The 26536-nt window shown below is 34.1% G+C and overlaps 1 protein-coding gene across 5 annotated transcripts in view; it reads right to left on the minus strand.

Moving 5' to 3' along the window:
- The window catches only part of MEIS2 (Meis homeobox 2), a 241697-nt gene that overhangs the window by 195373 nt on the left and 19788 nt on the right, over window positions 1-26536 (minus strand). The gene's annotated exons all lie outside the window — the stretch shown is intronic.

Raw genomic sequence — 26536 nt, forward strand, 5'->3', positions numbered from 1 at the left:
TCTCACTCATTATTATAGAATTAGTTGACAATCTAGTTGTACCAAGAAAAAAAAATCCCACACCCTAATTGGTCCCACAGGGTAGTTAGGTGCTGTGGAAGACATAAAAACACTATTATTTCTCCACAGTGATTTTCTAGCCTTCCTATACCCTTTGTAGCACATTGGGACTTCTAAATTACATACCATAATTGACATCAAATATCTGTCCCACTAGTGAATATCTTTATTAGCATCAAAATCACACACAACTAGTGTTCTTCAATGTTATTAAACAGAACTTGTTCTAGGTGTTGCCTTACTAATTAGGATGAGCCCGAGGAAGGAAATCTGGGTCATGTTAAATTAATTGGAATGAGCATGAAAATTAGCTGAGCAAACTGCATCAATTTTCTATAGAGAACTCTCTTCATATTGAGAATAAAAATGGATATTATGAGGTATTAACCAAAATACATTCTACGCCTGCCAAGAGGTGTGTTACAGTAGCCCTGAAATATCATGTAGACAGTTTCTCAGAAGTTAATGAGACATTTCCAAGAAGTGTAAATACATGGTGTTAAAATGGGTGTGCCTCTTATGGGAAAATGCCAACTCATTTCATGTTTATTCAGGCATAACAAGATCTTCAACATGAGCATAATTTAAAAGGTGAATAGTGCAGAATAGTGCATTCAGCTCATTTTCCTTAAGAAGTAATAGATTAAATTGAACAAAAAATGAATTAAGAGGTTTACAAGTCAACAAGTCAACTATCAGATTACTGCCTCTACTCACTATATTCTCATCATCTCCTGCGATGAAGTTTTTGAAAAAATGTCCCGAAGGCAGGGAACAAAGCGAGCAGAACTGATTACGGCCACACTCACCGCCTTGCTGTCTAAACTCTGTTTGGCTTCCTAATGAGCTCACTAAAAACCTAATTCATCTCCCATAACCCTTCTCAGCCCTCCTTGAAATTCACCATTATGGAAATTACAGATGAAACATTTACAGGCTGTGTTCAAATTACTGCTTCTTCAACAGGCAGGTCCCTGACCCTTACAATGAACACAATAGAGGTATGTCCGGCATGAAACCACTCAGGCCACAGCCTTTAGAATAAAAAGGCTTAGGAAGGTTAAGACTTTTTCTCATGGTGCTAACAATTTCCACATTAGTGCTTTTAGCCCCATGAATATGGGAATTCTCTATATTGGACAATATATCAAACACAAACTATAATTCAGAATTGGAAAATGAGTTGTACTGATGACAAATAACTGAAATAGGCTAATGTGTATTCCCTGTTCATGAGAAAACTCCCTCAGTTCCTCATTACATGAAGTCAAAATGATCCTCATGGCATCTGCCCTGTAACTGGAAGATTACTGAATTGATAGATCCTTACTTTAAAATGCAGCTGTTTTATTCTGCTTTAGTAATTAATTCTTTTTCCAATACCTTATTGATTAAGCGTACACCCTGATAAAGTTCAAACTGAGAAGAATCTCTAGTGTTTTCCTTAGTTGCTCAAGAGAGTCAATGAAAACTTCCTACAATTCCACTTGCCTCCTCAGAGTGCTGATCCAACGAACAGAACAGTTTTTTTTCTCATAAATTAGTCAGACCATGTGGAGCTATATTAGCTGATCATTGCTTTTGTCTCTGTACTTGCTGACTTGCTTTTCATTTTTGCTGTCTTTTGTGCTGTCACACACAAAGTCGGAGTGCAGCTGCCATCCTGAACCCAAACCAAGGTAAAGAACAATTCATACAAACTACATTTTTCTCCATTTTACATAGCCTCAACTCTCTGAGCGGTTCAGCACTCAATAAGGCCTCCTGGGATACAACTAGCTGAGAAAACAGTACTAAAGCATGCAGGCATATTGTGGAACTAAGGTTAAAAAAGAAAAGGTAACCTGGTTCTTCAAAAGTTCTATCTTTCAGGCTAGAATATTGAAAGTTGTCTTATTCAGAATTTATGTATTTCTACTATTTTGTTTAGCAAAAGTGACATGAATACTTGCAAACTTTATTGTTAACACCTGTGATAACAAAGAAGCAATGTATAACTTTTGACCAAAAAGCAACCAATTGTTGCCTGAACATCACCATTAAAGATACAAGGCAACTCACAGTGTGATAATTTTAAAGAACCACAGAAAGCAGATGATGATAAATTCTAATTAGTAAGATTTTTTTTTATTGACTACACAGTCGGTTTTTTTCTTTCTCTGTTTCTCCTTGAATATTGTTTTAAACTATTCAGTAATATCAATGTAAAACAAGAGAAAGAAAAACTTGCTAACTATCTCTATGATATGGCATCACATGAGCAGGTCTTGCCAGCATGTGGAATACTCTATGCATTACTTAGAGAATCTCATGAGTTATAGAAATAAATAATCTCTGGTAAAATTGTACATTAGGTGATAATTAAATAGAATAAAATAAATAATTATGATAAATCTGAATACGATTAAATTGCAACGCTCATCTAAATTCCAGTGTGATACCACTCATCCAGAGTACATTTTCTCCCCAACCTTTTTTAGATTTTTTTTTAAACGATTCACCGAAGTACACTTATGGAAAATAGCATACATTCTATTCAATTAATATAAGTCTATAAACATGTATATTTCTAAGAATCCTTTTATATCTCTTTGGTATAATTTCTTACGAGCTTTCCTTGGCGTAAAGATTTCAATATTCAAATAGAAGGTTATGGACTGTTAAATTGAGCACATGTTTTGCACTGGCATTTTAGTTTCAGCAGGTGCCAAGCTTGGCAATTTAGTATCTACAGTTCTTAACATATGTTTATACGACTTCTTCAAACATAGAAGATAAACTGAAAACAAGGTGCTGAATAAAATATCACTTATTCTCAGTTCTGAAAACCTAGAAAAAGATTATCCACAGATTATAGTATTCTAGGTAAAAATCTGGAATGAAGCAGCTGATAATCACACAGGTAATAACAGCCTATTACCCTCAGTTATGGAGATGGGCACATGTGCAATATAATGTTTTGCCTGTGTAATCAAAATATTGGTTACATTTTTATTATTATTAAAGGCATTATTCCTATACGATAACCACTAGTTATCAGAAGTTGGAAGTACAGATTCACTATTTGTCCTAAATTATGAATACTGAGTAAAACAAAAAAGCAATTCAAAATTTATTGAATTCGTCAGATGATTCATCATCCCCTTCATGAATGTTGGGAGTAGACACTGACATAGTCCAGAGGTTACTAGCATTGCTTATCAAGTACAAACAATTCCAACAACCTATATTTTGAAAGAACTAATAAAGGATGATGCTATTACCAACACCAATTTCTTCTGCCCTCTATTAAGGTTCAATGGAAAGTTACTAAGCTGGAAAACCATTCTAAAGCTGAGAGTAGTAGCATAATATTATGTAACATTATATGTAGCATTTTATGTATTGCAAAACTGTAGAAATAATAGTCTTGATCCTAAATGTTGCTCTGGGAGGCAGATTCTACCACAGAGGAATTTTAATCACATGACAGTTGAAGACCAAAAAACCATGAGTTTTGCAGATCTGATGTTTCCTTGCGGAGATAGCCCATGTTGTACCTTGCATTTGTTAGGAAAAACTGCTTATAGCATGAAAAGTGCCCATTGCTGATAGAGCTCAAATTCGAAAAACTGTCAACTGAAAGTATCTTCCAAATGACTGCAGGATCTGATGGAACAATGTTACTAATGTTTGTAAAAAGAAGAGAAAATCAGTGAAAAATAATTTCCACACGCTTTTCTCTGGATCAGAATCTATACTATAAACATAGTTCTTTTGTTAGCAGAACAGACTCAGGATCCAATCTAAAAAGAAAAAGGAGAACTTAAAAAATAGTATTAACCATTTCATATATAGCAATACCAAATCCTTTTGTTTTATTATTGTACATTTTAAAAAGTACATCAAATCATATTTCAATACCAAATCCAGGTATTGTTCCAATTATTTACAAATGGTATTCAGATCCATTAGAAAGATATTTGATATGTCTTTCTTAGATTATTGCTAGGAATATTAAAACTCATTAACAATTTAAATTTTAAAATAAGACTTTTTAATAGTAGAACATAACAAAAATACAAAGTTGAAACAAGGTATCCATGATTACATCTTTACTAAATTTGGAAGATACTGGCAATCATTTAATGATAATTGTTCATACCTTTATAATTGTTTTATAGTGTTTGCTTATTATATTATTGTTTTATTTCATTGTTGTATGTGGCCCAGAGTTACTTCTGGTCATGTGGATGGTTATATAAATTTAATAAATAAACAGAGAAATAAAAATTAATAAAATAATAAATTATATAGTTGAAGCTGCAGAGTCTGAACCTGAATAGATTATCCATGCAAATGATCCTATTATAACAAACAAGATATGAAGACTTTTCAAGCTGATTTGGGGTGATCGTTCAGACATTCAGTACAACTGACACCTATCATTCAGATGGGAGAGGTAATCATTGAACAAGAGATTGAATTCTATCAGAATCATCCCTTAATCTTACTTCATATTAAAGTATATTTCCACATAATTGAAAAGTTCATTACAATAACTTTTTCCATATGTAATTTACACAAGTTATTCTATAGCCCAAACTATTTTCTTCTTAAAAGGTAAAGGTTCCCCCACACATGTGTGCTAGTCGTTTCCAACTCTAGGGGCCGGTGATCATCTCCGTTTCAAAGCCGAAGAGCCAGTGCATGTCCAAGGACGTCTCCGTGGTCATGTGGCCGGCATGACTAGATGCCAAAGGCGCACGGAACGCTGTTACCTTCCCACCGTAGTGGTCCCTATTTTTCTACTTGCATTTTTACGTGCTTTCAAACTGCTAGGTTGGCAGAAGCTGGGATGAGTAACAGGCGCTCACTCTGTTACGCGGCACTTGGGATTCGACCCGCCAAACTGCCGACCTTCTGATCGACAAGCTCAGCGTCCTAACCCACTGAGCCACCACGTCCCTATTTTCTTCTTAAGTGTATATAATTAAAGCAGCAAAATAATGAAAGAAAAAAGAAAAATAAATCACACCACTACCTTCCCTACTTCTACTTATGCAATATCAACAGCTATAAAGTCATGTGGAAAACACTGCAATTTTCTTTGATAGCATTATGCTATTGATAACAACAATGTAAAATCAATGCAACTAAATCTTTCCAGTTGTTTTCCTCAAAATACATATTTTAGATAAAGTTTTTCAATATATATTTTTGAAATTTCTCTTTCCATTAAATCTCAACTTGAGATTTCAAACTGACAACTTTTCATTTCAATACTCTCATGCTAAAATAATTGAAACTTAAAAGTTTGTTCAATAAAGCAAACAATATTCATACCAGTTTTAATTCTTACAAATATATACAACTGATATAACCTACTAAATACAGGTATTGTTTTGTTTTGAATGAATATCAGTTATATATTCTAAGGGCATATATGCACTTAGAGTATAAGCTGTTACTAACCTGTAGTTGTGCCAGCATAAAAAAATCTTATTCAGGTGAAACGCTTTGGCAACAGCTAGCAAGGTATTCGGTGCAGCTACCGTGCCCTCTTATGGGACGTTTCTGCTGCTGTTATGCTCTCCCACCTAACCATTCTTCCTTGATTTTGCCTAGCTATACAAAAATTGATGTATTTGAGTTTCAGCTAGTACATACAATAAAACCTAACCCTAGCTCCCTCATATTTTTCTCAGTGTCACAATTGTGGATCCTGGGTATCTGTTGACATGTATGTGGCTTTATATCTTATCACTGCAAAATCATATTCCCCATATTACACTCACCTACATACTTAGTTGGAAGATTATTCTCTGCTCTTTCCCAATGACTGCAGCAGATAATCTTGCAACCCATTAGTCTTCTAGTCATAGACCCAAGTATAGGATTTTTCTCCTTTATCTCCAGATTGAGAAATTAGTGGAAATCAACACTGTCCACTTCAGAGTTTATATAGATGTTGGGATATGTGAACTCGCCAGCAGCATAGCCAGAGCGCACATATCCCCATACATTATACTTCAATTTCATGTCATTAGAAAAATGATAAAATGTTATGACTAAAGCTATTTTTAAAAAAATGGAACAATAAGCCCAGAGAAAAGTACAGTTCCTAGAAAGAAAAATAATTTAAAAACATATATATTCTCAACCAGCAATTTCTATTTACAAGGCAAAAATTATAATCATTATGCTACTCTAGAGTCCCTGATAAATGTAATTTTAGATGATACAGTAGTACCCTGGTACTCATTGTTAATTGTTCTGGGAGGTGCGACGAGTACTAAAAATGACGAGTGCTAAACATTCGTTTAGCTGTTTAGCTAAGTTACCCTTTGTTTCAGCTGGGAAGGACTTCTTGTCTGTTCCCTTTTCCTATGTTAGAGACCTTCCCACCATGGCCAACTTCATGTCTGCCCTCTGTCACCATCCCTCTTTTCCTTTTGCAGCAATCTTCCTGTCATGGCCAGCTTCCTGTTCATTTTCCACAGCCATCCCCCTTTCCTATTGCAGTGCATTGAGTACCAAATGAGTACAGGGAAGCAACCTAGAACTAAGGAGAAACTTCCTGACAGTTAGAACAACTAACCAGTGGAACAACCGGCCTCCAGAAGCTGTGAATGCTCCAACACTGGAAGTTTTTAAGAAGAGACTGGCCAGCCATTTGTCTGAAATGGTATAGGGTTTCCTGCCTGAGATCCCTTCCAAATTATTATTATTATTACTATTATTATTATTATTAACAACATTTTTGCATCAAAATGCACTGAGTACTAAATTCAACGGGTTTTGAAGCAGTCAAGTACCAAGGTATCATTGTATTAGAAATCATGAAAAACATTGAATAAGTTGTGGGCACACTTATTTCTCTGAGAAGTAATCACTGGTGTTAACCTGTAACAAAGTTACATGCACCAGCCAAATAAGTCCTTAAGGCTACATATGGGGAGAAGGTGTATTTTAAAACCATAATAAAAAAAAAACACCTGGATGTGAGCCAGTATGATGTAGTAGTAAAAGGACTGACTTAGAAAACAGTAGACTTAGTTCTAAGTCTCCTTTAGGCATTAAAGCTGGCTGGGTGACTTTGGACCAGTCACTCTCTCTCGGCCCAACCCACTTCACAGGGCTGTGGTTGTGAGGAAAATAGGAGGAGGAAGAAGTATGTTTGGTAAGTTTGCCGCCTTGAGTTGACCTCTCTCTCTTTTTCTGTATATATAAAAGTAGGATAAAAATATAATAATACTAATTCTTATTATAATTGCAGTAGGGGAGGGATAAATACAGAGTGATATCACCTGTTTTTTACCCTTCAAAATTCTCTTTCATGAGTGCTGGACCAAGTACCAGAACCACTGCTTCTCTTCCATATTCACTTAAATTAAAGTGGATCTTTTAAATAATGGCAATAGTATTCTTCACCACAACTCAGATTATAGTAAGTAGTTTTTAAAGAGGCCAGTAATATAGGTCTGAATTAATTTGTCCTACTTATATTAAGATGAGTACCCTGGTTCGCAAACTTTAAATTATCATATTGCTTAGAATATTCTTCTTGATTTTAACAGATATGCTGACTTTTAAGGCATGGTATAAATAATTAACAAACCAATTAACATGTCCAGAATGTGGCAGCAGGAAGAATAATGGGCATGTCTACATACTTTTGTTTAGCAAGCTGCACTGATTCCCAGTTTGGTTCTGGGTGCCACTCAAAGTACTGGTTATTACTTATAAAGCCTATATAGCATAGGTCCTAGATACACGAGGGACTCCTAGTCTCCCAATAGCATTTACCCAGCACATTCAGTCCTAAAGACTGGTATGCTCCAGCTTCCTTTGATTAAACAATGTATCTATTCATACCCGAGAAATACACCTCTGCAGCGGTGCTTAACACACTGCTCCAAGAATTGAATGGCCCTACTCTACTATTGCTTAGAAGACTATGGCTCTTCATCTAGGCCTTTGTTGAGGACATGGGAGTCCTTTCACTTGATTCCATGCGGTGTGTCACACTTATCATATTTTATCTTTACCTTTTAATGATTTTATTGTAATTTCATTGTTTGATTGATATGAGCTACTCAAATTCACTGAGCATTGGACAGCATCTAAATTCAATATATTATTGTTATATCATACAGTATATACATTTAGTGGGTTACTGAGTGACCGTCTGCATAGCAGTTGGAAAAGAATACCATTTCAGGTTCCAGTTTAGCTATATAAAATAAGAAGCAGCAATAAAAATAGCAAAAAAATTGATAATTTTAAATTGTAAAGAATTCATGATTTTTCCAGAGCAATGAAAACAGGTAGTTGTTACATTGTACACGTTTTGTGAACAAAATACTCTGTGTGTTTTAGTCTTTGTCAAAAAAACATGAAATTAAAAAACTAAGCAGGAATAAAAATATATTAAATTCTTCCATTTATTTACAGCAATTTAATAGGCAGATTCAAAATTAATTCAGAACGTTTCAAACAGGACCAATATAGGTAGGGGCAAGATGGCTCAGGAGTTAAAGACATTGAGCTGAAAGCCTGGGTTCGAGATCCAAGCGCCACATGATGGGGTGAGCTCTTTTTACTTGCCCAGCTCCTGCCCAGTTCGAAAGCATGCAAATACTAGAAGACAAATAGGTATCACTTCAGTGGGAAGGTAATAGGATTCTGTGTGCCTCAGCATACCATGCTAATCACATGACCATGGAAATGTCTTTGGACAACACTGGCTCTCTTGGTTAAGAATCTGAGATGAGCACCACCTCCTAGAGTCAGACACAACTTGACAGGGGAAACCTTTACCTTTATACAGCTAGGGAATCTCAGGTGTTTCGTAAGACTTAGGGATTTCTAGTAAGATATAGTGATTTATATCAATCACCTTTCCATGGTACAATTTGGGATATATAATATACTGAGTATATTCATATGAACAATAAGAAATAGACAATAGGGTTTGGTGCTGTATTTCTCCTCTGGAAAATATTCAGGTTCCTACTGATAACAAATTAGAATTATGGCTGTATAATTATGTTTTAGATCTCTCTTCATGCAAATATTTTGTCATCTGAATATAGTATAGGAGCAATACAATGTTATGCAGATAAATTACTGTCGAATACAGTATAGGAGCAATACAATGTTATGCAGATAAATTGCTGTCTGTGAAAAAGGACTTTTTTCCACTTTCCCCCTACTCTATCTCCCTATTTTCTTTCAAATCTGCTCCAGAAAATAACCCAATTGTCCAAAATAGACACATGAATGCATGAGGGAAGCTACAGAGAAAGGAAATTATTTTGGTACAGGTGTCTATTCTGCTAGCAAATAGATACAGCTGGATTCAATTCTAGGAGTTAGACCATGTTACAGGTTTTATAATATCAATCTATATAAAATTATATTTTTATTATGCCCTTTTAATATATAACACAAGTTGATGACATAAAGTAATGTTCCTAATTCCTACTTTCCCCACAACCCTGTGAGATAGGATGGACTGATATGTGTGCATGTGTCTGTGGGTGTACGCGCTCTCTGATATACGGTACTTTAGTATATTAAGTATGGAACTGATTCTAAAGAAATATATTTCATTATGTCTAAAACCACACAGAAATATACAATTGTTTTGAAAGCTCTGATATATAAAACAGAGCTCCATTTTCAGTGCAGAATGAAATTTTACCTAATTATCTATATTAAACATAGTGTTCAAAAGACAATATTTAAACGCAGGCATGAATAACAAATACTGATTCATCTAGTACACTGAAAATAACATTCAAGAGCACTTTATTATTGTGCAAAATTTTCCTTTGTACTGTTTCCAAGGTGTATGTCATTTTTTTCATTATTGATTTTATAAATGCTGATTGAATGATAAAAACAGTAGCCTTATAATTAAGCTGAAAAATATAAGAGAGTTATGCAATATTATTAATCAATGGTACATTTTAACAGTGCTACATTTTAATGAAAAGTATATATGTTTAGGTATTGAGGTAATTTGATTCTAACGTGTAACCATTAGAAAAAATGATTAAAAAAATAAAGGAATGTCACACCTTTGGATTTATTAGTAACAACATACGTAGCAGATAACCTATATACAGATTTATATAAATTCAACTGTGATTAATGAAATGCTATACAAATATATGATAGGTATGATGTATCTCCATGAATAATAGTGAACTGAAGAATATGAACAATTTTCCCTTTTGAGAAAAAGAAAATATATTCTGAATAAGCAGAATACTACTTCATTTTCTTGGAACCACTTACAATTAGGCTTACAAACGTGTATCCTATATATAGCAAATGTACTTATCAGCTAAATTCTTGTTGAATACAAAAATGCACATTCTTGTTATGAAATCAGGAATAGGTTGCCATCTTTTAAAAACTATTTTGACATAGAAATAATACATGACTATTCACAGAATTATGAATATTCATTTATTATTTGTCATATTTAAAAACCAACCATTTCCCTCACAAAAGGACTCTGGGTGATGGGCAATTAAATATTAAAAGCATAAAAAACAGTATATAAAATTTAATTTAAAAATTTAAATTTAAAGTGGTAAGAGATGTTAAGAATTAATTAAAAGATAGAGGGAGGGCTTTCAGGGCATCAACCAAACCCATGGCTACATGCTCATCTGCTTGCCCCAAGCAAGGATGCAAAGCCATGTTTTTATGGCTTTACAGGTAGTCAGGAGTGTGTGGGGCTGCTTTACCATCATGGGAATGGCAACAGCAGATAAGACTCTCTTCCTGGACCCTGCCAATTGGAAATATTTGGCTGATGAGGTTTGCAACATACCTCCCCTGGCAGACCAGGTGGGATGGGCTGATGTAATGGGATGAAGACAGTTCCAGGGCCCATACCATGTAGGGCTTTAAAGGTCACAACAAGCACCTTGAATTGGAGCCAGAAGCAAACAAGCACCCAACAAGCACCCAACAATAAGTATTAATTCAAACCTAAATCCTACAATCTTTGAGAATTTTGGCTGCTTTGGATGTTTCAAAGAAAAAACAAAAGTTTTTTTTATAGAACTAAGGAGAAATTTCCTGACAGTTAGAACAATTAATAAATGGAACAACCTGCCTTCAGAACTTGTGAATGCTTCAACACTTGAAGTTTTTAAGAAGAGACTGTAAAACCAACTGTCCGAAATGGTATAGGGTTTCCTGCCTGAGGAGGGCGTTGGACTAGAAGACCTCCAAGGTCCCTTCCAACATCATCATCATTATTATTATTGTTACTGTTATTACCATCATCAACAACAATATCCACGAGATGCAGGCAGCATGTGAAACCACGGCCTCAGTCTGCGGGAAAACCTCTCTCCACAGAACTGGTTCCTGATGCCCAAAAGGTTGGGGGCTACTGTTCTAATGTATATACTTCATCATATAAAGTATACACATATAAAGTATTTGAAATACAGTAATAATAAAAGTATCATTTTATGACCCATCTATATGGAATGCTACTGGCTTTATAAATATTTTCCATTAAAACACAATTGAATAATTATACATGTTGATTTGTCTTATTTATTTTACATGCATATCATCTAGTCAATATAATTTTATTTATTTATTTATTTATTATTTAGACTTATATACCGCCCTTCTCCCGTAGGACCCAGGGCGGTTCACAAGGCGATTAAAACAATATAACAATACAAAAGTTAATAACAAATTAAAATAAATTAAATTATCCTTAATTAAAATCTAAAACCCTTAACTCTAATTAAAAAACCCAATTACAATAGGTTAAAAATTAAAAGTTCTCAGTCCTGGCCGGAAAGCTCAAAGAGCCAGGTCTTCAGGTCCCGGCGGAACGAATGAAAATCTGGGGCAGTCCTGAGCTCTACGGGTAACTGGTTCCAAAGGGCAGGAGTGCCCACAGAGAAGGCCCTCCCCCTGGGTGTCGCCCTCCGGCAATCCTTTGCCTGCAGCACCCTGAGAAGGCCCTCCCTGTGGGAGCGCACAGGACGAAGGGAACTTGATGCCGGCAGCAGGTGTTCCCTCAGATAATGATTAGTGCTTGCAAAAAACTTTTGAAAAAGATGGTTTGCATTATTATCAAAGTCTACCTCTTGTAATCATTAAAGCAACCTACTTTTTAGGCTCATAGCTGTTGCAGAAGTTGTTCTTACTTTTCTTTATACAGTATGTGTGTGCATTTATGGTCACATGTAAAACGTATAAAAGAAATGGTTCCTTTAAACATTTTTAGAAAGATATTTTCTCATGTTGCAAAAGCATATCTTTCAAATACTGTCTAAAGCTCTCATTAAGATGCCATTTCCAACATAGGTATAACATAAGACAATATCTAATGCATTTGATGGAGATGCCTAGATTTCAATCTACTGTGTGATTTTATATCACTTCTTCACTTTTATTGTTTGAGCTACTTTATTACCTGAAAGGGTGATGGTGCACCAATTTATAATCTATAGCAGAAAAACATTCATAACCTTCATATTTCTATGTCCATGCTTCTGTGGCTTTTGGATATGTTTTTCCTATTCTAGTTTTTTCCCCATATACCTATATTTTCTGTCACTCTCCATTTGCTCCACATTTTCCATCTTTCCTTCAGTTTTTCTACCACCTTTCTGTTCCTCTCCTCTACCTGCGATCAAGCATCATTCTCTTGTTACCTTTATTATCTGTCTACTTTTCTATTTTCCCTATCATCAGTTCCAATTCCCAGTCCTCCAGTTTCAGGGGCCAGCACTTGTCATCCCTTCTTCTCCAATAAGTTAAGATCTATCCCCCCTAACCATTTCCTTCCTTCACATAATCCAAATCCCAGTAATCCAAGATGTAGGCCTACCTCTCACTATAATAGTATTACCATTATTTCTAGAAAGGACGAGTAAAAAATTGAATTGGGATCAGGATGAAGATCAAGCCAGGTATCCAGTGTGGAATATGAATATATTCATATTTAACTAGAAAGACCCAATTTCAAGTTTGACCTTTTCCAAGATATTTTTAGCTAATAATTATTTCTAGGCAAAACTCATTCCCTTCAAAAAATGAAGGAAAGAACCAATGAAAACTTCCTTGAACTCTGAGAGAAAGAGTAGGATATCAACAAGAATATCTGACCTGCCATACTAAGTGAAACATCTCCATCGCCAGCTTCTTCTAATACTATAAACTTAATAACAGCAGCAAAATAACCACGTGACAGAAAATCTTATTTGGTCATATTTGTTGAATTGTATTGCCACTACATATGCCAAAATCCAAAAAGCTTCATTATAATGAAAGGCAGGATACAAGCTGAATGAATGGATTAAAGAATTAATGAATGAACAATTAGTTCCATAGAAAATATTATTTGCCAGTTTTTAAAACAAAGGCAAAAAGCTTTTTGATTGGTACTATATTTAGTAGCTGCAGGTAGAATTTAAAAGTCCACAGTTTACAGAGATTAATATGTGCATACCTAACAATAATAATTGGGACCAGGATGTGGTGCAGTTGTAAAGAATGATACCATATGACTGCAACTCTTAGCAATGGTAGTGACAGCAATCCCTGATTACCATTGTTAAGGACTGTGTGAGTTGTTAAGCATAGAACACCTCAGGTGATCACAACTTCTGACTTCCTGCTGTCATCCTCATTGACTTTGCTTGTGGGAAGCTGGCAGAAAAGGTTGAAAAAACACATGTAACTTTGTCATGATCAGAAATCTGGGTTAGTTCTCAAGCATCTGTATTGCAATCGTAGCATTGTGGGAACACTGAGACAATCAGAACTTTGAGAACCAGTTGTAACTACTACTCATCCAGCACTGTTCAAGTTTGAATGGTTGCTGAATGAGTGGTTATTAAAAAAGGACCTGCTGAATAAGCACTGTGGGGAAAACAGTGTATTTGTTTGTACTATGGATGATCTGTAAACAATAAACGTAAAATAAAGCAATTTCAATTGGTAAAACATGTAAATTGTTTCAAAGTTTGTTTTTTTTCAAACTGGGTTGGTCATCAGGACACATTCTGGTGAGAAAGAAGTTCCGTGAGGAAGCGGTATGTAAGTCTAAGTGCTATTGCTATTGCTGGTCCCAGTCACTGACCCAGCTTGGACTCACATTATCCTGGGACACATATAATTGCCTTTTTTTCTCAAGTGAAAGCCTTTTATGTGCTCAGTAAGAGGTGAAAAATGAGTGTGTGTAAAAGCATAATTAACCAACATCACAGTTGATCATGGCTGTTGAAGGCCCAGGAAATCTACTTTTATAAATAAGACATGTATATTAAAAAGTGGGTATTAAAACAAAAGAGTAACTAGTTTACTAATTAGTTTGTTAATGTCAATGAATTGGTTTAACTATACTGTATAGGTAGTAGTTTGCCGTCTCAGCCTTATAGCTCTTCCAAAGACATTCCAATAATTTATTTGATTCTGTACATTTATCTGATCCTTTGCCTTCTCTTTCTAATCAACCATATGCTTCCATCACATATTTAAAATTGTGTGTTTCTGCCTGTTAATCTTCACTTTGAGAAATCAATTGGTTTATTTGTAGGCCACAGTACTCTTAGTAACTATCTTAAATCCATAATTTAAAGACATCTATAGTTACATGGAAAAGGTATCCCTAGTCAAATTGTATGTTCTATTGACATAGTGATACTGACATGATACATGATATATGATAACTAAATACAATATATTTCTGAAAAATTGAATGCGTATTTAATTATTTTTAAGAATTGTTAACAATTGGTCAGCAGGAAAGGTTATTAAAGTATTATTACTTATATGTATGCTTACAGATTTCAAATAATAAATCAGTGAATAAGGCAGATGCAGATATGTGGGCACCCACCTAATTAATTCAATATTATCTTTTCTATTTTTTTTGGGGGGGGGAGTTACAATATTATTAGCTGGTAATAAGGCCCAAAAGGTGATTGATCTCTAGGCCTACAAATACCTTCAACCTCTAATTTTTCTGTTGTTGTTCTGCTACAACCTTGAACTCTTCTAAACAATTGCCTAAATAATTGAAAGTGAAGATAATTCACTTTTACAAAACAAAAGAAAGCTGTAAAAAAAATCTCTAAACACTTCCAGCTAGCAATTTCAACTGTGAGAAATATTAAGAAATTTGTATTACATTGAATTGCTGAAGTTAAGGTAAGATCTAAAAGTACAAAAAGAATGTCTGCTAACACTGCTTGAAAATGTGTTAGTGCTATATAATCTAACCCACAGATCACTGCTACTGACTCGATCAAACATTTAGCTGACACTGGAATATTGGTCCACAGGACCATAAAGAGCATTGCTCATATAAGAACAATCTGTGTGGGAGAGTTTTCAAAAGAAAACCTTTTTCACAACCATGTCACAAAAATCATTGTCTAATGTATGCAAAAAATATCCCTGACAAGTCTGAAGCATTTAGACCAGAGTTCCCCAACGTTTCCGGCTTTTTGTACCAGCAGGGGAGGGGATGGTCCACACAAGTGACTGGCAAGCGCACATGTGCAGCTCCATTTGCGCACACACACCGGCCGTTTCCATGGTCCAGTTGCAAACCCCTCATGGCCCATTAGTGGGCTGCGTCCCACAGGTTTGGGATGCCTGATTTAGATTACTGAAATAAGCTGTTTGGCCACAATCACATGAGGAACATTTGGAGTAAATAGGATGAAACAGTTGAAGAAAAAACAATTTGCCAACCATTAAGCACTGGAGCTGTGTGGCAGCTAGTAGCATAGGAAACAGAAGGGCAGAAGAATAATGGATTCAACAAAGTGTCAATATTTCCTTAAAAAAATAGAAATCAGCTAAAATTAACCTGAAGCTGAAATAAAGGCTATATATTTCAACAAGCAATGACCTAAAAGATATATTCAAATCAATCATGAAATACTTTGAGAAAAGAAAAATAAAGGTTTTGGGGTGGCTTTTATAATCTCCAGACTTAGTGCCCTGGGAATAGCAATAGCAATAAGACTTATATATCATTCCATAGTGCTTTACATCACTCTCTGAGCAGTTCACACAGATAGCATATTGCCTCTAACAATCTGTCTCCTCATTTTACCACCTCAGAAGAATAAAGGCTGAGTGAACTTATAGCCCTCTCAGGATAGAATTCCAGGCTGTGGGTGGAGTTAGCCTTCAATACTGCATTCTAACCATTGCACCACTAGAGTCATTGAATTCACTGAATATTTGGCCTCTTATAAGAATTAGGGTTTACATAAAAGCATAAATGCTAACCTACGCCAGGGAGACCTTCTGAGAGACCATCTATACATTTTGGATCACAACTAGTCCTGAGGAATAGTTTTATACCCAAAACAAAGTGTGCTAGCAAAGTGTAATTTATATCATATCATAACTTATTCAGATATGTTTTGTCCTACCTTCTTAACACCAACCATTAAGTAATCGGCTATTTAAAACAGCTGTGTTCTGACTCAGTATATTAGCTCTGCGTCATGCATATATTGCACAGTCATATCATTTAAAAAGAATTAGAGCTGTTTTATCAAGAACTGATACTGAAAATAACCAAAACATGTTATTATAGTCTGTGCCACACTTATGTTTTCCCAGCTACCCCAGAGGTCTGTCACAGAGACCTGTCAAGTATTATATAGTCAAAAATCAATTGGAAATCGGCATGATAAGACAATGTAAGTTGCCCTGTAATAGCCATAAGACCCTTAAGGCTTATATGGTCCCATGGCTATACGGATTCCTTTCATCTACCACACCATCCTACAGATATCTCATCTCACCTTCCTGATTATTTTAGACATATCTATGTGTCGTTTGCCTACTACTTTCACTTTATGCTTAGCGCAGGTGACAGCTATCTTGAACTGAATAAAAGCAAGTGAGAGAGACCAGAAGTTCTATCAGGATTATTTTATTTTTTATCTATTTAATCTGTTAACTAATTTCTAATTATAAGTGCTTTCACTTCTAAGGGCAAGAGTTATAAATCAATATTATTTCAAAGTTCTATATATAACTTGGCAATTGTGCTTACATTTCTAAACATCTAACAGTTTGGTAGAGGGAAATACAGTGCTGTTTTGATTTTTTCATTGATGAAATCTTTTTATAAATTTACTTATGTGGCACATTTATTTTTAATATTTCCTTTAATATTTTAAACAATGCCTATTTTTATGTAATTTTCATTAGAACTTTGAAAGTTAACAAGAGTTGCATTTTTGTGTCTTTGCTTTACAATCTTAGCATTTTTATCTTAATTGAGACATCTAAGTATTTATTTAGAAATTTATTAATAAATATTTAGTAAAATAAATTATTCAGAAATTTATTTATTTTATTGAATTTATATACCGCACTTTCCCGAAGGACTCAGGGCGGTTTACAGGGTACTTAGAACATTGATACAAAAATTAAAAACGATTAAAAAGATTAAATTTAATCCCTGAAAAAATATATAAAAAACCCCAATTAAAACTCTCAGCCTGGGCCAGAAAGCTCAAAGAGCCAGGTCTTCAGGTCCCGGCAAAATGAATGAAGAAATCCCTTATTATAGGATCTAATTTTTTAATATGGAAAGAGTTAGCAAATGTTAGGATTCAGAAAGAATAACCCAGGACAAACACACTTCTTTGCGTGACTGATGAAAGAGCTAATTGGAAATTAGATACACTGCAATATTAGCTTGTTTATGATATAAGCGAGTATTCTTTTAAATGACTCTTTAATTTGTCCTGATTATGATGTTAAAACAAAGTTCAAACACCCATTGCTTGCAAGGTTTGTATTTTTTTAAAGCAGATATCAATGCCATGCTATGATATGTCACAGGAAGCTGAGTCAATTTTGAAATCTCACCTTTCCTTTTGACATATATCAAATGCTGTTATTGGACCCCAATGTTAGCATCTCTCTCTCTCCCAAAACTGTAATTAAGAATATTAGACTGTCCCAGATTAATATTAAATGTTTCTATGGTGCTAAAAACAATCCAGGCTATAGAAGTAGATATTTGAAAATCTGCTCATGAATATGAGGCATGATACAAAAATGGCATAGAAATGTGCAAACCTCTGAATGTTTAAAAAGCAAAAATAGTAGGGATGAAGGAAATTCAGAAGAAAAAGTATGACATTAGCTGTCTGTCATGGGCCATGTTTTTAAATCCAGGACATGTAACACAGCAACAAGAGCTGATCATTTTGTTTAATCACCTTTTGGATTTTTGCCAGATGGTCTCTATTGAGAGTGCTGCAAATAGAGAGAGATGAACTGCATCTAACATGCCACTAGAGCTTTCCTGTAAATGTCTGAGAACTGAATCCAACGAGAATTTAGTCTCAGAGCAGAAAGGATACATTTAAAAACTATGTGCATTAACTATACTTTTCCCCATAGAATCCTCACTTCACATGAATAATTTACCCACTCTTATGTTAATGGGATCATGAAAGTATCCCTCTGTCTTTAGTGCAGCTATTCTCAGCTTTCAGTAATTACCCCACCCAGTGAAAATAACATGGCTCCTGCATTTGAACATCCTACTAGTACCTGACACAATTAGAAAGATCATGGCTGACAGTAGAATGGTCCAAAAAATGGTCAGAGCTCAAGTTGCCTGAGGGAAATTTTGGGGAAAAGAAATTCCACTGTCAACATTTCTTTAGTTGCTAGAATGAACACAGTAAAAAGAAATAGCATTTCTCCCTCTCTCAGTCAGTCTTTTTCTCAAACAATATTTACTGATAAAGCAAAAAAGAAACCTATTATGAGTTAACTATAATTTACAGCAGGCAAAATTAAGATGAATTTAAATACAGAAGCATAACGGTTAACTTTTTCATATTAATTTGTAACAGTCAAATTTTAGACAAATGAAATTTTAAACTTTTACATGATAAAAAATAGAAAATTATAATTATAATTATAGCTACTTTTTGCTTCTACCCATAACACTAATGCTGGTAGTTCTGTCCATAACACTAATGCTAGGTAGTTTAACTAATGTTAAAGTTATCAGGCTGGAACATCTGGGAAAGAAAGCTATGAAACAGCAGGGAATGTAAGTGGTTTATTGTTTATCTTATGTTTATGACTCAGTATTCCAGTTTTAATTACTACTCTAAATTAAATCCCAACAGGCATCAGGAGACATCATTTTAGTCAAGTTAACTTTAAAAAAAAATCAGACACTAGATTTTTCAAATAATTTAAGGTACATAAAATTAGAAATTCATAAAAAACATTTCAACATTTAAGAAAGTACTGAATTATGGAAAGCATTTAGATTTTAAGGATATTTTATAACAGAGCAATTAGAAATGCTAAAGTGTCAAGCAGTTTGGGGCAGATGAGGCAGATTAAATATCTTGGAAGATAAATATTGTACACATGAACAAATCTGCACGTAAGAACATCAAATATCAAGGAACATACTACACTCATTAATATTCTATATATATATATATATATATATATATATATATATATATATATATATATATACACACACACACACACACACACACACACGAGTGTGTGTGTGTTTTATCTAGTAATAAGTGACCATTTTAGGATTAGCAAAGCTGTAAGAAAATAGAAAGTTAAAAAAACAGCTGATATTATTCCAGTTGGCATCTGTCCTACAGTATTTAGAAATATTTCAGAAAAGAAGACTCCTGCTTAAACAATAACATTCCACTGCTAGAAATTTCATAAATATGAAGGAATAAAGAGAATGTGTCAAATTCTAAGTGTAATTAATAACATTTTCAAATGTATGGGAGACTTTATTTTATTTTATTTTACATATCCATAGTTCTGAATGATGTGTAAATCTACCAGCTAAAATTAATCATATTTAAAGAGCACAATAACCTCTAAATTTAATTTTAACAGTATAAATAAAAAATTGTACAGTAAGTACAAGAAAACAATAAAAATCTAACCTAAGTGATTATTAATAAGAGGGAAATATACAAAGCACCAAAAATAAAGTTATACAGAATTTAAAAAAGAAAGGTAGATAGCTTAATAAATTGCCAATATCTTTAGCTCAGTTTGTTCTGGCAATTTAATAGTTAATTAGCATGCAGGATGTGTAGTGTGAGCTCAGCAGTTACTGGGCCAACTGTCTCTGTATTTCTGGGAATTCTGCCTATTCACAGTGCAGAGATTGTTCAATTAATGCAAAATGTACAAAATGAATTTTACAAAAATGAATTGCAAAGAAAACCCCACTACAATGATTTTACTGCAAAGATGTCAGCATCAATTTTTTGCTCATGTATAACTAATAATTAAAACATCATATTTCATTTTGCCTATGACAATTTATTTTATACTGGCACATCAAAATATTGAAACACAAAGTTATTTTCTAAATTAATTGCAACTGAACACACACTATTGTTTAAACCAGAAAAAAACCCAAACCTGGGAAGAAATACTTACAGCAAATCAAAGGATCATCAATAGTCTCCAATGTATAAGTAACATTATTTTTCAAACATTGAGAAATTTAATCTTATCACATCTCCCCTTCACAGTGAATATAACTTATGCATTTAAACGTAAGGACAGGCTCTCAATATGAACAAAAAAAGAGTGTTTTGTAAAATCTATTTCTCTGCTTTCATTCATATGTCATGGCTTTCTCATCAGAGAAAAAGAAAGAACAGCAGGACCTGGACAAGACATTGGATACACTTAGTTTTGGAAAGCCAGATCCTAGTGTCCGTGCATGGTAGAAATAAGCTCCATAGCAACTTATTTGGCACCCATGTATTTTGATACAAAAACCACTCAGCCCAGGAGTATGTTGGATCCTCCACCCAGATACCCAAGTGCAGAAAAGCAGAGGAATGTTATTTTGCTTGAAAAAAAGTACAAAATGTTCTACATGGGAATAATGACCCACTCAAGAATAATGTATTTCTCCAGCATAGCCCAGTTTCTACAATGAATTTTGATTAACATCAATTGTACTTAGATAAATTAACACAAACCTCAGGTACATAAACGTCAGCATAAGAGCACTCAAATATTGGAAAAATATTTGTTACAGCATTTTTCCAAAGCTGTGTCTTACTATCAGGAAACAATGTTTTCTAGACCTGAAAATGCTTTACTGCTCAGTCTTCTGGATTGTGACTACTTTTATATTACTGTGAACGTTGCCTCTGTTGTAAGACATACCATGACAAGTGCTAGATTATGTCAGTTGCATGTATTTGCTAATAAAATGCAACTATTATCAACCACAAGAGAACTAATGAACTGTTGGGAAAGTGTTTATAATGAGGCCCATCTTCCAGCAACCTAGAGCATTCTAGAGTTATCAAAATATTCATGCTGTAGAACTAAGAGTAAAATGATCTAGTCCAGGCATGTCAAACTACCGGCCCATGGACCAGATGCGTCACGTCAAAACCACGCCCACCCCTTTGCTGGCAATGGGGAAAAAGTTGTGATATGTCGCACGATGTCATGTGACATTGCAGATTTGACATGCCTGATCTAGTTAGTCTTAAAGACATCTGTAGTGCAGTATAAAATCTTACTGTACGTTGTTAGTACGGCAAAAATTGTCATTAGAATTAGTTCATTTATTATTTCATTATTATAATTGCAAATAAAGAAAATTAAAACTTTTCACCCTTTATTTGCACCCAAAAAAACTCTGCCCCAAAAATCTTTAGCTTCTTGAAAATACCCAGGTGAATACATTCACAGATACACATGAATACATAGGACAATACATAATACAAATGCTGTTTTCTCAATATTTAATAAAAAAATTAAAATAACTACCTAAGAATGTGAGGTATTTCCTTTCTTTTTATTTCATGTCCTGGTTATTTTACATAAGTTTAGATTACATATTCATAAAAAGGACAGTGTATGTTTTAAGTGTGTATGGTCATCAGTTTTATATGTGTGTGTGTCACTGTTTTATCATAGAGCAGATACTTTTTCCCAGCTTACTCTGGACAAATCATAAAACATCAAGTTACCCAAAATAATATTTAAGGTCTATTTTTGATACAAATTGACACACTTATACCTGCTTAGCAAATAAACCTCTCTTTAACATAACTTTTATATAGATTTAAGGGGGCACGATGGCTCAGCGGTTAAAGACACTGAGCCTAACAGCTGGAAAGTTGACAGCCCAGTTCGAGACCCTAGTGATGCATGACAGGATGAGCACCCGATACTTGCCTCCGCTCTGCCCACCTAGCACTTTGAATGCGGGTACATAAATAGGTACCACTTTGGTGAGAAGGTAATAGCGTTCTGTGCATCTCGACCACATGACCACAGAAAAGCACACTGGCTCCCTCAGCTAAAAAATGTAGATGAAAACTATGCCCTACAGTCAGACCTGACTGAACAGGGGAAACCTTTACCTTTATATAATCTCATATTTGGATTGAATTTTCAGTCACATCTACACAATTGTTCTATTATTTTTACATTTCTTAAGAAAATCCATCTATCCCAGACATGTCAAATTCGCAACGTCATTGACGCCACGCAATGTATTGGGACAGTTTTGCCATTGCCGGCAATGGGATGGGTGTGGCTTCCGCATGACACATTCGGCAGTTTGACACTCCTGATTTATCTTGATTTGATGGCATATATGCCAAGGACTTTTCCAAATCCAAAGAAATCTCTCTCGAGTTAGTATTAGAATAATTTTATCACAAGCAATATTAGTAGAACATATTTCCTAGCTCCAACTTTAGAAAAGAACCAAACACTTCAAATTTGGAAAAGCCACTTCTTCCCTCAAAACAAGTTAGGCTAAAAACTCAAAACACCACGTTTAGCCACCTAAGATGGCTAAACAAAATCTGTCTCTTGAAATATATAACAGTGAGTAGCAATAATATGAATTCATTTATTAAAAGATTTTATTCATACTTGTCCTACATCACTAGATGGGGGAATAAAAATGAATACAACAATTTTTAAAAATCTAAACACAAGAAAAATCTGCAACATGAACTAATTACTGAATGAGGTAGCTACATAATGGATTGGTAAACTACATTGCTTCAGCTTGTTGAAGCAATGTTTCAGCAACCAATCTTTACAGTAGATGGCAATGAATGTGTTCCATATGAGTAATTCCATTTTCTATTTCTATTCATCTCAGATTTGGCAATTAGAACTTTTTCAGCATTACCTAAGGGAGCTTCAGCAACATTGGCTGGAACAAAATAAGGGGGAGTTTAAAGGACTGATCTTGTACATCAAATTTCATCCTATTTATTATAATAATGGAGACAGGCAGATGCATATCTATTATCACACTGATTGTGAATACCAACGTTTTCTTCCATATGTGGCTGTCCCTTACTGAATCAGGAGAAAATGTTGCTTTTCAATTACTGTATTTCTTGCTTTAAACATAATAAACTGTGTCAGCTTCAGCAAGGAGAATAGATGGTCTAGGAGAATAGCTCTTCTGTATTTCTAAAACCTAGTAAATCTTGAAAGACCTTCTGAGCACAAAACTACTAGAAGATTGAGTACTTATTATATCTTTATATCATCAAGCATATAGCAAGTATTATTTAATAACTTTCCACATGGAAATTCCACACAGTTTTAAAGGCATAATCAGACTGATTTTATATTTTCATACATAACTCTTACTTGGTCACATCTGAAGTATCCAAGAAAGGACAGAAAAAATAAGGGAAAGCATAACCATCACTACAATACACACAGAATATCTTAAGCAGTGATTTTTCAGTGACATTTTACTTTATTTTATATAGAAAAGAGATAATCTATAACCCATAAGATGTACAGATTCTCTACCAAACAAGTAGTTGGATGATAAAGCTGCACATACCTTTTGAAAGATTGGTACACACACACACACACACACACACACACACAATATACTGCTTAGCAAAATCTCAGAGTCTTCCTTTTCTACTCCCCTTCTCAGTCTTTTCCTCCTATCTCTCTTCCATAACTCAACTAACCCAACAGAACCAGCCAGTTTTAAATTTCAGTTGGGACCTCAGTGACCTGTTAATGAATCTACAGAGAGGAGGAAAAACTCACTGTGTTGAGTTATGCCTGGTGTTGCTAGCTGACTAGGAGTCAGAAATGCTTGAAGCGTTAACGTAATTGGAAGAATGTGAAAAATGAAGCGTTGGACTCCTGAGCAAAGTGAAAGGTCAAAGCAAGACTTACACAAAACAACTCTCTGGAAGATGGCCTCATTATACCATTAAAACAGTTTCTTTCCTCCTTTGCCCCCACCTAGTTTTCTTCCTTTGTAAAAAGTTTAGTGTTTTATTTCTATTAATGTCTAATTAATCTTTCTAGTCTTTAAGTAAGCAAGTTAATAAATGCATACAAGAAAAGAAAGCCAAGTATATTTAACTTTTTGATCTTAGATAGAATAATATTGTCTGAAATAATTTGGCTTCTATGGATCTGAACCATGGTAAGGTAGTAAGTGGTACAAATACTAATGCAGCCATTATACTATTACAATGTATAGAATAGTTTACTTGAACAACTAAGATGACGTGCTAAAAAAACCTTATAGAACCCAGCTAATATAATAAGGATTATCTTTCAGTGAATGGTGTTCAAAGGCTTTAACTCTTCCACTACCAGCATTTAAATCAACTCCATTTTCATTTCATACTTTTTCATTTTATAGGGGAGCACTGTATCTTTTTTTATAAAATATATTTATAAATATAAAATATAAAATATTTATAAAATATATTCTTTTTTGACACATTTATCTTTTTTGCATTTATAAATAATGATTTGCTAATAAACTTTGTTATGTTCTCCCAAGTTTTCAAGTACCATATGTGTATCTGGAACATAAATGTAGAGGTTTCAGCTATTCCAGTGTTGTTCACCTCCTCATGACACACATACAATGAGTATATGCAATGAAAAATGCACTAAGGATTATAACATTAAGTAATATTTCTTGTTTTATCAAACTATAAAAGCTGGGAAAGAAAAAATGATGTGACAACTACAAATAAACACAGAAAGTATATGGAACAGACAGTAGTGTATTAGAAAGCAAGAAGACTAAAGTATGACAGAGAAAGATAGAAATTACTAATACTTGCTTCTCAGTGTATTGTAATAGAGCACTAACCATTTTATACAATTCTTCATCCCAAGGAATTTTTATTGATATTTTAGAAAATTGCATGGATATGTCTGTGAATCACCCTAGTCAAGGGGAGTTTTACCTTTAGAATCCTATAGCAAACTCCTTTAAACACCTCATTCCCAGCATAGTCAATGGAATTGGGGTTGGCCAAGTCTTAAGCATAAAAAAGGAGGGTTTGAAGATTTAATCATAAAATTTAAAAAATTTAGATTCCCACATTCTTGATGTATTAAATTAAATAACAAGGCTTGGAAAAGCACTGTAGATGAAAAATATTGGCTTCTTAACATAATATAAACACTGTTGAGTCATTACTGCATCTGATTCAAGTCAATGGAAAAATTTAAAAACTAACTACACTTGTTCAAAGTAGCCTTTTAAAAACTATTTTTAAAGAAAACATGCCTTTTCAACTGATGACTGGTTTTATTACAAAAAGCAGCCATACAACCAATTGATATGGCATCCATTACACAGAGATATAATTCCTATTCCATCATTCCAATCCAGATTATTTCTCCAAGCCACTAGGAAGATATTTTTTTCCTGAATGGTTCTTAGCAGCTTGTGTCTGCATGTGATTTGAATCAGGGCCATTTCTTGAGGCAAGATTTAAATACCTTCTGTGCCACATCATGGCTCAGACCCAAATCATGCCTTGTAGTATGTAGCTATATACCTTAATCTAAGCTTTCCCACACCAGCCTCTAGTCTTGGAAAGAAAAGTGAAAAAAATACTGGGCAAATATTACTGAGGATGGTCCTGATTTCAGGAACAGAGATAAATAACCACAGAGTATTTGTTGCTTTAGGACATGAAAATTTACTCCTGATGAAGGTAAATAGCTATTAATCTACTTTAGTGAGTTCATCATGGAGTTCATCCAGAAATTATACAGATTCACAATACTCATTTGTTTTTAAATATACATAATCATATATATAGGAATCAATTATTGCAACTGGTATGAATAAGCTTTAAAAAAAACCATCCAAAATATAAAATTTAAATCTGTTGGACAAATTATACAAAAGAAATCTACTTTTGCTCATATGAAAACAAGCATATCTTTTCTAAACTTTTGGTTTCTATATAAATAACTGGCATCAATAATACACTTTCTTAAATTGAAGTTAACACAATTGTAAAGATGTAGGACAATTTTGAAAAAAACTTGATTATTAACACTGGGAGGTTACCAAATATCCAGTTTAATTTTTGCAAAAAGATGAACAGCTAAATTTTAAGAATTTTTTTCTGTTAAGTTC

The sequence above is a fragment of the Vipera ursinii genome, assembly GCF_947247035.1.
Source record: "Vipera ursinii genome assembly, chromosome: 1".
NCBI classification, from domain to species: Eukaryota; Metazoa; Chordata; class Lepidosauria; order Squamata; family Viperidae; genus Vipera; species Vipera ursinii.